Source organism: Hemitrygon akajei, chromosome 27 (assembly GCF_048418815.1).
Source record: "Hemitrygon akajei chromosome 27, sHemAka1.3, whole genome shotgun sequence".
Taxonomy (NCBI): Eukaryota; Metazoa; Chordata; class Chondrichthyes; order Myliobatiformes; family Dasyatidae; genus Hemitrygon; species Hemitrygon akajei.
Window position 1 is genome coordinate 43,677,144 of NC_133150.1, and position 14,688 is coordinate 43,691,831.

Sequence of the window (14,688 nt, forward strand, 5' to 3'; positions counted from 1 at the left end):
AAAATCAATTGTTTTATTAAAGTGATTGTGAGATGGGTAATACTGATGAAGGTAGGGCAGTCGATGTTGTCTATCGTTCATTCGTTATGGGTCACGTCGTATGACGTGGGCAATCATGGACTTTCAATGACCATGATTGTTCTTGGCAAACTTTTCTACAGAAGTGGTTTGCCTTTGCCTTCTTCTGGGCAGTGTCGTTACAAGATGGGTGACCCCAGCCATTATCAATACTCCTCAGAGATTGTATGCCTCATATAACCAGGACTTGTGATGCTCATACAACCATCCACCACCTGCTCCCATGACGTCATCTGACCCTGACTAGGGGGGATAGGTGGGTGCTACACCTTGCCCAAGGGTGACCTGCAGGCTAGCGGAGGAAAGGAGTGCCTCACACCTCCTTTGGTGGGGACGTATCTCCATCTCATCACCCAGAAGTTGTCTATATGGACTTCATTAAGGCTTTCGACAAAGACCTGCATGGAAGGCTCCTCTGGAAGCTTAAGGCACACAGGAACCAAGGCAAGCTGGCTAACTGGATCCAAAGTGCAGTTTGGTAACAGGAAGCCCAGGGTACTGCTGCTTGACTAATTGAAAGTCCAAGACCAGTGATATACTGCTGGGATCAGTAGAGGGACTGGCGTTGTTTGAGATATATGTATATTAATGACCTCGATTTGTGAATGACACAAAAATTAGAGGGATTGTGGATAAAGTGAGGAAGATTGTCTGAGGCTCCAGCAGGATATAAGTCAGATGGAAAGCTGAACAGAGCGTTGGCAGAGAATTTAATCCCGACAAGTGGGAGATGATGCATTTAGGGGTAGGACATAGAGTCATAGAGACATAGAGCACTACAGCACAGAAACAGGCCCTTTGCTCCATCTAATCCATTTGCATTTACCCTAACTACATCCCTCATAATTATGTACACCTCTATCAAATCTCTTCTCATTCTCCTACACTCCACGGACTAACAATAAGGACATATATAGTAAATGAGGTAGGGGAGTGCTAAGGAATGTTGAAGAATAGAGGGATCTTAACAATCAAGTCCAAAATTCTCTGGAAGTGGCAACCCAAGTAGAAAGGAAGGTGAAGAAAACATACATCATGCTTGCCTTTATAGATCACAGCACAGAATGTAAGAACAGGGAGATTATGCAGCAATTGCCACAGGTGGCTGTGGAGGCCAGGTCATTGGGTATGTTTAAGGCAGAGCTTGATAGATTCTTGATTGCTCGGGGCATGAAGGGATATGAGGAGAAGGCAGGAGATCGGGGCTGAGAGGGAAATGGATCAGCCATGACGAAATAATGGAGCAGACTCGATGGGCCAAATTGCCTAATTCTGCTCCTCTATCTTATGGCCTTATGGTCTAATTTTACAAAGCATTGGTTAGACCACAATAGGACAAGCGTGTGCAGCTTTGGTCACCATGCTACAGGTATGATGTGGCTGTGGTGGAGAATGTTGAAAGGAGACTCATCAGGATTTCAGCCATGGGGAGAGATTGGACAAGCTGGGCCTATTTTCCTCAGAGCAATGGAGGCTGAGGGGATTTTCTGTTAGAAGTATATATAATTACAAGAGGCAAAGATAGGGTTAATCATCAGAATCTTTTCCCTATGGCAGGGGTATCAAAAATCAAGAGGGCAGAGTTTAAAGGAGAGAGGTGGGAGTTTTAAAGGGGACAGTCAGGGTAAATTTTTTACACTGTGAATGACTGATATCTGGAACATGTTGCCAAAGGTGGTGGGGGGAATCAGATACAATCATTACCTTTAAGAGACATTTAAACAGGCACTGGAATAAACAAGGCACAGAAGGAAACAAGCCTAGTTTGGGTAAATGAGAATCAGAATCAGAAATTAGTGACTAGTGTAGATGTACTTTATTCCCCATTCTGTTATTGTTTCACTTTGTGCTACCTCTGTGAATAGTATGCAAGGCAAGCTTTTCACTCTAGCTCAGTACATGTCACAATAATGAATCCATTCCAGTTTAAGTTCCAATTAGAATGGATGACGTGGGTCAGAGAACTCTGCGTGCGACCCTGTGACTCTGCTTCATAGACTGGTTAACATGGTGCAATCTAAAGCCAGGCACTTTATCAGGACTTATCCCTGGTCCAATCTGAACCCGAACCCACAGTTCACTGTTCGGTCTAGTCAGGGTCAGTGGGATCCCACGTGAAAAGTTCAAAGTTCAAAGTAAATTTATTATCAAAATACATACATGTCATCATATATAACCCTGATAGTCATTTTCTTGCAGGCATTCACAGTAAATACAAAAAACACAATAGAATCAATGAAAAGCCATGCACGACAAATACGGACAACCAACATGCAAAAGATAACAAACAGCGCAATTACAAAAGAAAAGAGAATGATAATATTAATAAATATGCAATAAATATCAAGAATACAAAGTTTTTAAAATTGAGATACAGTGCGGAATAGGCCCTTCCAGCCCTCCGAGCCGTGCCGCCCAGCAACTCCCGGATTTAATCCAAGCCTGATCGGGGAGAACTTACAATGACCAATAAACCTACCAACTGGTAGGTCTTTGGACTGTGTGGGAGAACGTACGAATGCCTTACAAGCAGCAGCAGGATTTGGACCCAGGTTGCCTGTGCTGTAAAGCATCGTGCTACCGTGCAGTCCTGTGTAGCATCGGGATGTAGAGCGTTCACTGTTTGCGCTGTTATAATTTGAATGTTTCCTTTCCTCCATCGAGTCAGCCTCCCTATCGTTGTAATCTGGTCCTGTTCCACACCCTACTAGGTATCTGCACTTCTAACTCAGACCCCGCAAGCAAATGTGCTTTTCATTGCTCCGTGACTTCAACCACCCGAACCTCAGTCTCTGGAATTCATTCCTAAAACCTCATAGCGCTTTGCTCTCCTCCCTGAACCCACCACTTTGAAACGAAGCTGAAAGCATTGAACCTCGGTGGTGCCCCTGTGAAACATTCCAAAAGGTGCCATATCGACACTTCCAACGTGTCCACCCACAGGGGTGTGTACATCACTGGGAATTCCTGGGTGTCAACACCTCTGAAGATCGATCCTGGGCTCAACATATTGATGCAATTACACCAGTGACTACATATCATTTGGAATTTGAGGAGATCTGGTACGTCACCAACTCTTCTATCAAATTCCTACAGATATACCGTGCAGAGCATTCTGGCTCGTTGCATTGTTATCTGGTATGGCGGGGGCAATGCACAGCATCAATAAAAACTCAGAATCCGGTTTATTATCACTGACATATGTCATGAAGTTTGTTGTTTTGGGGCAACAGGACAGTGCAATACATAAAATATACTATAAATTATAATAAGGAGTATATAAAAAATAAAATTAGTGCAAAAAGAGAGCAAAAATAATGAGTTAGAGTTCATGGAGCATCAAAAATCTGATGGCAGAGGGGAAGAACCTGTTTCTGAAACTTTAGATGTGTGTCTTCAGGCTCCTGTACCTCCTCTCTGGAGCGGCAGAGGAGGACCTCCTCCATCCAGGACATACCCTCTTCTCATTGCTACTACCAGAGAGGATGACCATGGCTGATCTGTGTAGGCCTCAACTCGTTTTCTGCGTTCATTTCCCGAACTAGTCAAAGACAAAACCTCCTCACTTAATCCCACCTTGGAGAGATTCCATTTGTGCAACACTAGACAAACCATCACTTCTCCACAAAGCTTTTATTTAACTAAACTCATCCAGTAAAACGAGCTGCTTGAAGTCTTTGCTTAACTCCTGATGCACCATCAATAACTCACTCTGAGACGTAAAAGCGAGGTATCGGCTTTTATTGACTGGAAGAAGGAACAAGCAGTGAGTGACCACTATACTACATCCTGGAGACAGAGAGGATGGGCTCAGACCTCCATCACCTTTATACAGGGGTCTGTGGGAGGAGCCACAGGAGCAGTCATCAGGGGGTGTGTCCAGACAGGTATATGTAGTTCACTACAACCCCTTCTCTGCCTCAGTTTTGCAGGGACATTTTATTTAACAATCACTGTGAGATATTTCCCTACCCTTCAAAGAAACCTTATCAATAACCTTTCCTTATCTGACTGAAACATTCTTTGGAAAACAGTCTCTACATCCCGACAATACTAATTTGAAAAATATTTTTGTAGGGCAAGGTAAATAATTGGCTGGCAACTTCTGAGCACAGAATCAAACCATTGGGCCTACACGTCCACACAGACCAGCCAGCACCCATCCACATTAATCCTGTTTTCCAGCACTTGGCCATAGACGTCACCGCCTTGGCAATTGAAAGTGCTATTAAATGCTGTCACTGACTGCTCCCTCTGCTCTCTCTGGCAGTGGGTTCCAGGCACTCAGCCCCCTCAAGGTGAAAAAAGGTCTCCCTCAAATTTCCTCTGCTAAACAGGACGCTGACTGGACTGGAGAACTTGTCTAATGAGGAAAATTCCAGCGAGCTACGGCTTTTATCTTTGAAGCAAAGGGGGATGAGAGGTGACTTTATACAGGTATTCAAGATGACAAGAGACACAGATAGAGTGGACAGCCAGATAGTTTTTCCCAGGGTGGAAGTGGCTAATACAAGGGGACATAATTTAAGGTGATTGGAGGAAAGTACATGAGGGTATATGAACGTTGTCTCGCTTTTACTGTGCACTGTACCAGCAGCTATGGTCGAAATGACAATAAAAAGTGACTTGACTTGATCAGGGATGTCAGAGGTAGGATTTCTTTATACAGAGTGGTGAGTGCATGGAACACCCTGTCAAGGATGGAGATGGAGGCAGATACACTAGGGACATTTAAGAAGCTTGTACTTTGTAAATGACAGAAAATCAGAGGGCTATGTGAGAGGGAAGGATTAGATTGATCCTAAAGTAGGTTAAAAGGTCAGCACAACTTTGTGGGCCTAAGAACTTGTACTGTGCTGTCTATTAAATCTCTACCAACACAAACAGAATATCATTGGAATTTACAAGCCAGGCAGCATCTATTGAGGGGAATAAGCTGTCGTTATTTTGGGTTGAGACCCTTCATCTTGCTCTTTGCCATAAATCTGTGTCCTCTTGGTTTTTGCCTAACTCTGATAAAGGAAAAGATTCCTACAGTCTACCCCTTTATAATTCTGCACATTTCGGTCATATTCCCTCTTAATCTGCTCCTCTTGTAGCAGTGAGTGCTTTTGTCAGCACCACCCTTTCTGGCAGAGAGTTCAAGACTGACCCCATCATCCTCTGCTGAAAAATGTCTCCTCTAATCCTTGCAGTAATTGAGAAGTAGCTATAAACCAGAACTGTACACTGTCCCGTCACCACTGTTCTCCCTTTTGTGCCTCAGAATTTCCGGCAAATGTAAATGACTGACTTCCTTAATAGTGATGCAGTAGTCTATGAACAAAAATAAAAATTGGGGTAATATAATTTACTGGAATGATGTGTATGCCCTTAAATTTGGGCAATTGTGTCCTGTATTAATGATTTAGTGAATCACTGTTCACTGGGGCTTGAGGATCTGAGCTACAGGGAGAGTTGAATAGGTTAAGACTTCATTCTCTGGAGGGTAGATTTGAGAGGTACACAAAATTATGAGGGGTACTGATAGGTTAAACGCAAGCAGGCTTTTTCCACTGAGGAAGAATGAGACCAGAACTAGAGGTCATAGGTTAAGAGTGAAAGATGAAATGTTTAAGGGGAGCATCATCACTCAGAAAACGGCGCAGGTGTGGAACGAGCTGTCAGCGGAAGTGGTGGAGGCGGGACCGATTTCAACATTTAAGAGAAGTTTGGATTGGTTCAGTACTTCAACGGCTCTGTTTAATATCAGAGTATGTATACAGTATACAACCTGAACTTCTTACTCTTCACAGACATCCCCGAAACAGAAGAAAACCCCAAAGTATGAATGACAGGAAAATGTTAGAACCCCAAAATCCACCTCCCCCCTCCCACGCACAAGCAGCAGCAAAGCATTAACCCCCCGCCCACCTCCTCCTCTCCCTGCTTGTTCTAGCAGGAAGCATCAGGGCCCCCACTACTTACCATGCAGGCATTAGCAAAGCTGCCCAAGCAGACCAGAATCTAGAGGCTATCAAAAACTACAGTCCATAACCCAGCAGGTCGACATGCCACAAGCTCTCTCTCACTAACAAGTATATGGACAGGAGGCGTATGGAGGGCTATTTATGGGAATAGACAAAATAACATTCTGGCACAGACTAGATGGGCCAAAAGGCCTGTTTTTGTGCTGTACTGTTTTATAACTGTATAACTCTATGACCACTGTTATAAGATTGTAGAAAAGTTCCATAGTATGATAAAATAGACTTTTGGGCCTCACAATCTACCCCCTCATGATCTCACACCCCACTGACTACCTGCACTGCACATTTTCTGTATCTGTTCACTTTAATCTACATACTGTTATTGTTTCACCTTGCACCACCCCAGTGCATTGCGTAATGAATTGATCTGTATGGATTGCAAGTACAACATCTGTAACTTTGTACATATGACAATAATGAAGCAATTTACCATTGGTACAGACATAGAAAAAGATTCTGATAGTTGAGATTGAGAGATTGTGGAGATTGTATCATTTAGGGTATTGAAAGAGAAGGTAGACAGATTTTTGAAAGATCTGGGAACTCAAAGACTTCAGGACAATGGGGAACGGGCCTAGAAAAGGAGGTGAGGCCTGGAACAGATCAGCCATGATTTCATTGCATAGTCAACACACTAGAGGGGCTGAGCGGCGTACTCCTGTTCCTATTTTCTTAAGCAACACACACAAAATGCTGGAGGAACTCAGCAGGCCAGACAGCATCAATGGAAAGGAATAAACACTTGACATTTCGGGCCGAGGCTTTTCATTATGTTCTTATGAACCCAGGTCACTGGAACTGTGAGCAGCAGCTCTGTTAGTATTAAGACAATGGAGCATACTTAGTGAAAGCTAAACATATCTTAGTATGCAAGCTGGAACCTAACACCGTGAGATGGCAGCATACCCTGTGACAGATTCGCTCTTTCATAGAAGAGAAACCTGATTCGACCATGTGAGACTGGGCGAGATAATCTCCAGGAGGAACTGCTGATAATCTGTCCATGGCAAACCAGGAAGAACTGGTGCCCTTCTGAAGAAACTGGGCTCCTTCTGCACTATCATGAAAGGCAAGGTCTTTGGGCCACTCAGACCAGGAAATTTAAGGGGTGATTTTTCTACAGGAGGAAATGTGTTCAAATTCATGGCAGAAGTTCCAGCAAACTAGCCATCCTCTCTCCCTCTCGTTGATGTTCTCTACATTTTATTTTATTTAGAGATACAGCCTATGCCGCTCAATTACACCCATGTGACCAATTAACCTACTAACCTGCAAGCGTTTGGAATGTGGGACGGAACTGGAGCACCCAGAGGAATCCCGTACTGTCATGGGGAGAACGTACAGACTCCTCACAGACACTGGCGGGAATTGAATTCGAGTCACTAGCACTGTTGTAAAATTGCGGTGACCGCTATGCTACCGTGCCAACTCTTGATCAATAGCCCTGAAGCTCTTGATTTTACCTACTTCCATATACCTCAGGCATGGCCATAACAAGCATCAATATCCAACAGTGTTTGCTACGTCCAGTCAACATGAACATTACAAAATTATCCACAGATTGCTGTTTCCCTGGTATTAATTCATGAACATTATCACGACTAGCTTGTTAACGAATCAACAACACCCGGTATCCCAAATCTCACTATTAATCCATTGACATTATCCATTAATTACTCCAATCATCAATGCCAATACAGCAATATTTTCAAGTGAGTAGCCTGCTCCCAAGTGCTAATGCATCAACATTGATTCATCTGTCTATAAGAGATTGACATTACACTGTAATAAATTAGTAAACTGCTAACTTGCTTTCTGATTTTCACTTGTGCCAAGGCACAGTGAAATATTTGACTTGTATACTGTCCATACATATCAATTAATTACAACAGTGCATTGAGAAAAGAAGGGAAAAGAATAACAGAATGCAGAATGAACTATTACAGGTACAGGAAAAGTGCAGTGTGAGTAGGCAGTAAGGTATAAGGTCAAAACGAGATTGATGTAAGGTCAAAGTCCTTTTCATTATACCAGGAAACCATTCAGTAGTCACGTAACGGTGACTAGAAGCTGTCCTTGAGCCTGGTGGTGCGCGCTGTCAGGCTTTCATACCTTCTGCCAGTGGGAGGAGGGCGGTGGGGAGCAGTGACGATTTCCAGGGTGAGCGCCCCAGAAATAATGGATCAACATTATGTTGTAATAGCCCCCTATCCCATCATCCGCACTATCTAGAGGTTGTACTCTGCGAGAATGCCGGAGGAACTCAGCAGGTCAGGCAGCAACAATAGAAAAGAATAAAGAGTCGACATTTCGGGCCAAGACCCTTCACTAATCTGTGGGGCATTATGGAAAGTTTGCAGGGGAAAATCTGCCCCTTAGAAACTGTTAACACAACAAAAGGTCATGTAGATTCTGCAGTTACTCTACAGGAACTTTGGGGTAATGGTATATGTGGTTATTTTCTCCTGCTCCCTTCCACTAACCATTTCAATTTCATTTTTACCCCCATTTAGTTACTGGAAATGCTATTGCTGATTCTACAATGAATGGTGTTACACATCCTATCAAATGTCCAAGATCAACCTCCTCCTTTAGTCCTTCACTTAAGATCTATGATTATTGACACATTGGCAAGAAGGAGAGTTTTCTCACAGGCTGCAAGATAAATAACATTTAAAAAATAATTAACTGACTCATGGAACACAAACTTGATAGACAGGGAGCAGGGCAAAGCTGAAACTCACATCCGAACAACAGCACAACCTTGAACTCAGCATCAGAGGGACATTCAGATAAAATACACATTAGTATTGGCCAACAAAAACCTCCTGAAATGTTATAAATGGTCGTGTCATGGAAGCAGATTATATCTCTTCCAAAAGGAATGCTATTACAATTTTTCATTATCACCCTATTATTACATTATTACGCTATTCCAAAAGGAAAAGATTTTAGGCCATTGCAGAAAGACTTGAGGAATGGGACAAATTGGAAGGCACATTCCAAGAGTTGGTATGTTCAAGATGGACTGAATGGTGTCTATTTGCTTTTTTTACTTCATATCCAGTCAGAATAGAATAGAAAGACCTAATTCCAATTATCTCCCATAACATGTAACTTTGAAGATTAAAAAACGCAAGATATAATTGAACCAAATAGTATTTTGAAATACAATTTCTTTAAGAGCCTGCGTTTAAATTTCAAAACTTTTGAAACACCAAAGTGTTGAAATTAGACTGTAAAAGAATGGTTTAAATTTATTTATCAATGTCCCATTTGCACACACCACTGACATTAACATGATGCTCCATCCAATACATAATAGTAAAGTTTGGTGGAGTTTAATGAGGGATTATTTTATTAATGAAGGAGTAAACAGTCTCAAGTATTCTAAAAAGTTTTGCTGTGTTGAGAATTTACAGGTTTGCTCCAAACCAGGGGGCCCCAACATTTTTTGGGCCATGGACCCCTACCATTAACCGAGGGGTCTGTAGACCTTGGAAACCCCTGCAGTTCTGCCTGAGCAGAAAATCACAGGAGTTCAACTCTTTCCATAGAGTTGAATTCAAATAGTTCTCATGATTAACTGTAAAGTGTCTGTGGATTTGCAGTACAGGGTAAAAGCAATTACCCTTCCCTCCCCCATACCTCCACCACTGCATCACAGCCAATCTCACACACTTTGCTGGGTAAATTTTGAACTAAAATCTTGAACTTTGTCTAAAACCGGCCCAAAAAAAACCCCATTAAACTGCGCACGACCCACTGTAATACACCAAATGCTGAGCCAGATCTTTGTAAAGAAAATACCAATTGCAGCCTCAGACAGTGAGAGCAGACAGGTGTTTGGTGTGCCGGTCGGGCCAGGATTGGGAAGTATTTACACAAGTTAAATAAAAGGACGACCAGTCCGCAGCTTTCAGCAATTTGAAGGCGAAAAGCCTCGAGAAAGAAAAGAGAGAAATGTTACACAGAAGGAACCTACCTGTTATGTATGGGATGGGGTGTTAAATTTTTGACAGAGTCTCCTTCTTGTTGCACCAATCCTTCCTCAATGGACTGCTTTCAGGAGTATAAATACTGTAGGACCCACCTCTACTGCTGGCTACCTGTCTGCTCTCTATTTTATAAACACAGGTAGCATTCAGCTCGTGGTGACGTTGCATCAGAATACCTAATTACCTGAAGCACCCTTCCTGAGGTAAAAGCTGCTTCAAGAGCTTTGAACCTGCTCTGATTCCCTTGCAGCCCTGCGGGACTGCTGGAAGTGAAATTCTTATTGCTCGTGGGTAAACTATTATCAACCCAGTGCTATCTTTACAAATTCCACAATATTTACACACATGTTGAATCGCAACCAACTTCAAAAGAAACTGTGATATGAGAACAAGTGTAATCTCAGAGGCTAAACCCCTCCACCTGTTACTATTTGTACCCAGACAACCAGAAAACAGGTTTGGGGGCATTCCTGTTTCATCTTATCCATATCCCTCCCCTCTGAATCTGGTTTTCCATGCAGTGCCAAAGTCTTAATTGCGGTCAGGGAACCTGCACCCTGCACCTTGCTCCCTTAATCTGTTTAGTCGCCTGAACTCCAAATTAGCAATGGCATCCTCTCCTCTGCGTGTTACCGAATCAAAATCAGGTTTAATATTACTGGCATATGTCGTGAAATTTGTTGTTTTGCGGCAGCAATACAGAGTAATGCAGAATAATAAAAAACAATAAATTACAATAAGACGTATTTATATAATATTAAATTAAGTAAGTGGAGCAAAGAAAAAGCAAAAGAAAATATTGAGGTACAGTTCACGGGTTCAGTGTCCATACAGAAATCTGATGGCAGAGGGGAAGAAGCTGTCTCTGAGACACTGAGTGTGTGTCTTTAGGCTCCCGTACACCCTCTGTGATGGTGGCAACGGGAAGAGGGACATGTTCTGGGTGATGGAGGGTCTTTAATGAAGGATTCCACCTTCTTGAGGCAATGCCTTTTGAAGCTGTCCTCAATGCTGGAAGAGCTGGTGCCCGTGATGGAGCTGACCACGTTTACAACTTTCTGCAACCTTTTTCGATCCTGTGCGCACCAGACTGTAATGCAACCAGTACTTCAATAAGTGTATTTGTGTTTTGCGTTGTGTTGTCTGAGTTGCCTGTAAGTGTATGTACTGGGCTAGTGTTCCAGACAAGTTCAGATCTAACTAGAATTAAAAAGCACACTAAGTAACAGTGATAAAGATGGTGTTATTATTTGAGTATCAATAAACCATCAGCTGGTTCAATAACAGAGGGATATATTCGTTACCTGAGTGACCTATACCTGACTGTAAGGGTAGCAGTTATAATCCACCACAATGAGCAGTTCAAAGGTTAAAGTATGTTTATTACCTAAGTATATATAAATTATACAACGTTGAGATTCGTCTGCTTACAGGCAGCCACAAAACAAGAAACCCAAAAGAAGCCATTTAATAAAAAGGCCAACTAACACCCAATGAGCAGAGAGAGGAAAAAAACATACACATCTTGCAAACAATAAAAGCAAGCAACAGTGTTCAGAACGAAAGTGAGTCAATAGAGACACGAAGCCCGGGGCAGCCAGAGCAGGCCCACAGCCTCAGCCTCGGTGCATCACACAGCAGAGCAAAACGTCGCGAAGCCAATGCTCACCTCCCGTCCCACCACACTGCCTTTTCAGTCCAGCCACTGGTGGTTGTAACTGCTAACCTTACCAGCAAAGTTAAGATCCCACAAATTAACAAATCAAAAATGAAGCTCAGCTTTACAGTTGCTTCAGGTATGCAGTACACTCTTAAAGAAGGATTCTTTGACTAAAGATTATGAGTATCGATAGGGTGAATGCTTGCAGACTTTTCCCTCTCAGGCTGGAGGAGACTAGCACTAGAGGTCATAGGTTTATAGTGAAAGGTGAAATATTCAAGGGGAATCTGAGAGGGAATTTCTTCACTCAGAGGGTGGGTACAAGTGTGGCATGAGCTGCCAATGGAAGAAGTGGTAGAGGTATGGAGGGATATGGTCCAGGTGTGGGTAGATGGCACCAGCCAGAAGGTTAGGTCAACATAGTCTGGATGGGCTGAATAGCCTGTTTATGGGCTGTAGTAATCGACTGGCAGACACAGGTCCTTCACAAATTATGAACCATAACTTACAAACGTACTAACGAAAGTTTGGGGACCAGTGGGATGGATTTTTCAGCTACTGAGGGCTGCAGTGTGGGAACTTTCTGACTTATAAACTGTTTGGTTACGAACAGGTGACAGGAGTGGAGCACTGATGGAAACTGGTGAAGACCAGCGAGCACAGTGAAGATTCACCAGACTGCTGTCTAGGATGAAGAGTCTGTCGTACAAGAAGAGACGGGGTACACTCGACCTGTATACATTCTCATAGAAGAGTGAGGGGAGGTATCATTGAGACATAAAAGCCACTGAGAGGGCCTGACTGGCAACATGCAAATCTTGTTGTGGGTGAGTCTTGAACAAGGGCTGTGATATTTAGATGGGGCGAAAAATTTCTTCAAATAAGGGCTGGTGAATCTTTCGGATTCTTAGTCCAAGAATGTTTTGGAGTTTCTGAATTCAACTGTGATTGATAGGTTTCTGGAAATTAAAACAAATCAAGGGATATGTTGCTGAAGCACGAGAATAAAGATAAAGATTAAAGATTAGCTTTATCTGTCACACATTGAAACATACAGTGAAATGCATCATTCATGAGTCATGACCAGTGCAGTCCAAAGGAGGTGTTGAGGACAAACTGTGAGTGTTGCCACGCTTCCAGCACCAACATAGCATTTTGACATATTACTATCCCCTGTGTCTTTGGACTGTGGGAGGAACCCACAACACCTGGAGGAAGCCCACGTGGTCACAGGGAGAACGTACAAACTCCTTCCAGACGGTGACAGGAATGGAATCCCAATCTTCTGATCACTGCCACTGTAAATAGTTACACTCACTGCTACTCTACTGTAGTGTTTGGGTAGAAGATTAGTGAGTGACAGAATGGCCTATTCTAAGTTCCTTAATCCTTATGACCTTCTTCCAGAATTAGCTCAAAGTTCAAAATTCAAAGTAAATTTATTATCAAAGTATATGTATGTCACCACATACAACCCTGAGATATGTTTTATTGTGGGCATACACAGTAAATCCAAGTAGCAGGCTTCCATTAGACCCGACAGACCATGGATTTGTGCCTTGGAAAGTTTCCAGGGCGCAAGCCTGGGCAAGGGTTTTTTTTAATGGAAGACCGGCAGTTGCCCAAGCTGCAAGTCTCCCTTCTCCATCCCACCGATGTTGACCAAGGGAAGGGCATTAGAAATACAAGAAAGACAACAGAATCAATGAAAGACTGCACCCAACAGGACAGACAACCAATGTGCGAAGGACAGCAAACTGTGCAAATACAAAAGAAACTAAATAAATAAGTAAATATTGAGAACATGAGCTGAAGAGCACTTGAAAGTGAGTCAATATTTTGTGGGAAAAGTTCAGTGATGGGGGCGGGTGAAGTTATCCCCACTGGTTCAAGAGCCTGATAGTTGAAGGGCAATAACCTCCTGACCATGGTGGTGTGGGTCCTGAGGCTCTTGTTCCTTCTTCCTGATGGCAGCAGTGAGAAGACAGCATGTCCTGGGTGTTGGGGCTCCCTGACGATCGACGCTGTTTTCCACCACATCTCCCTGCTTTGTATTTATCTATATCAAACAGTATAAAGCAGGGAGATATACAGTGACACAGCAGGGAGAGCTGTTGCCTCACACCCCCAGCAGCCTATTTCAATCCTGACTGTGTGTGTGTGTGTGTGTGTGTGTGTGTGTGTGTGTGTGTGTGTGTGTGTGTGTGTGTGTGTGTGTGTGTGTGTGTGTGTGTGTGTGTGTGTGTGTGTGTGTGTACGGAATGCGCATTCTCCCTGTGACTGCAGAGGATTCCTCCCGGTGCTCTAATTTCCTTCCATATTGCAAAGAGTGAGTGAAGTGAGTGAATCGTCTACCGCAGCTGGATGGCAGGCAAATCAGACCGAAACTGATGGATAGGGGAGAGGAAATCAGTTAGAGGGAAATGTGGGGGAATAGAATTGATGAACGTTTGATTGCTCTGGGCCTGTACTCTCTGGAGTTCAGAAGAATGAGGGGTATCTCACTGAAACCTATTGAAAGGGCTAGATAGAGTGGAAGTGGAGAGGATGTTTCCTATAGTAGGTGAATCTAGGACCAGAGGGCACAGCCTCCGAATGCAAGTGCATGCCTTTAGAACAGAGATGAGGGAGAACTTCTTTAGCCAGGGGGTGGTGAATCTGTGGAATTCATTGCCACAGAAGTCTGTGGAGGCCAAATCATTGGGCATATTTAAAGCAGAGGTTGATAGGTTCTTGATTTGTAAGGGCATCAAAGGTTATGGGGAGAAGTGAGGGAGAATGGGGTTGAGAGGGATAATAAATCAGTCATAATGGAATAGTGGAGCAGACCCAGTGGGCCAAATAGCCTATTTTTGCTCCTGCATCTTATGGTCTTATGAGAATGCTCTGAGAGCTAGCATGGTCTCGATGGGCTGAATTGCTC

At 43.2% G+C, this 14,688-nt stretch overlaps 1 protein-coding gene across 6 annotated transcripts in view; it reads right to left on the reverse strand.

Annotated features, from left to right (window-relative positions):
• LOC140717316 (solute carrier family 26 member 9-like) overlaps nt 1-14,688 on the reverse strand; it is a 149,366-nt gene that overhangs the window by 115,426 nt on the left and 19,252 nt on the right. For 3 of the 6 annotated variants that reach the window (XM_073030789.1, XM_073030782.1, XM_073030784.1), the window contains exon 1: nt 10,093-10,363. The exons of the other annotated variants lie outside the window; for them this stretch is intronic. The gene's annotated coding sequence lies outside the window, so the exon portion shown is untranslated. Of the gene's footprint in view, nt 1-10,092; nt 10,364-14,688 lie in introns of those variants that run through there. 6 annotated transcript variants of the gene reach the window in all.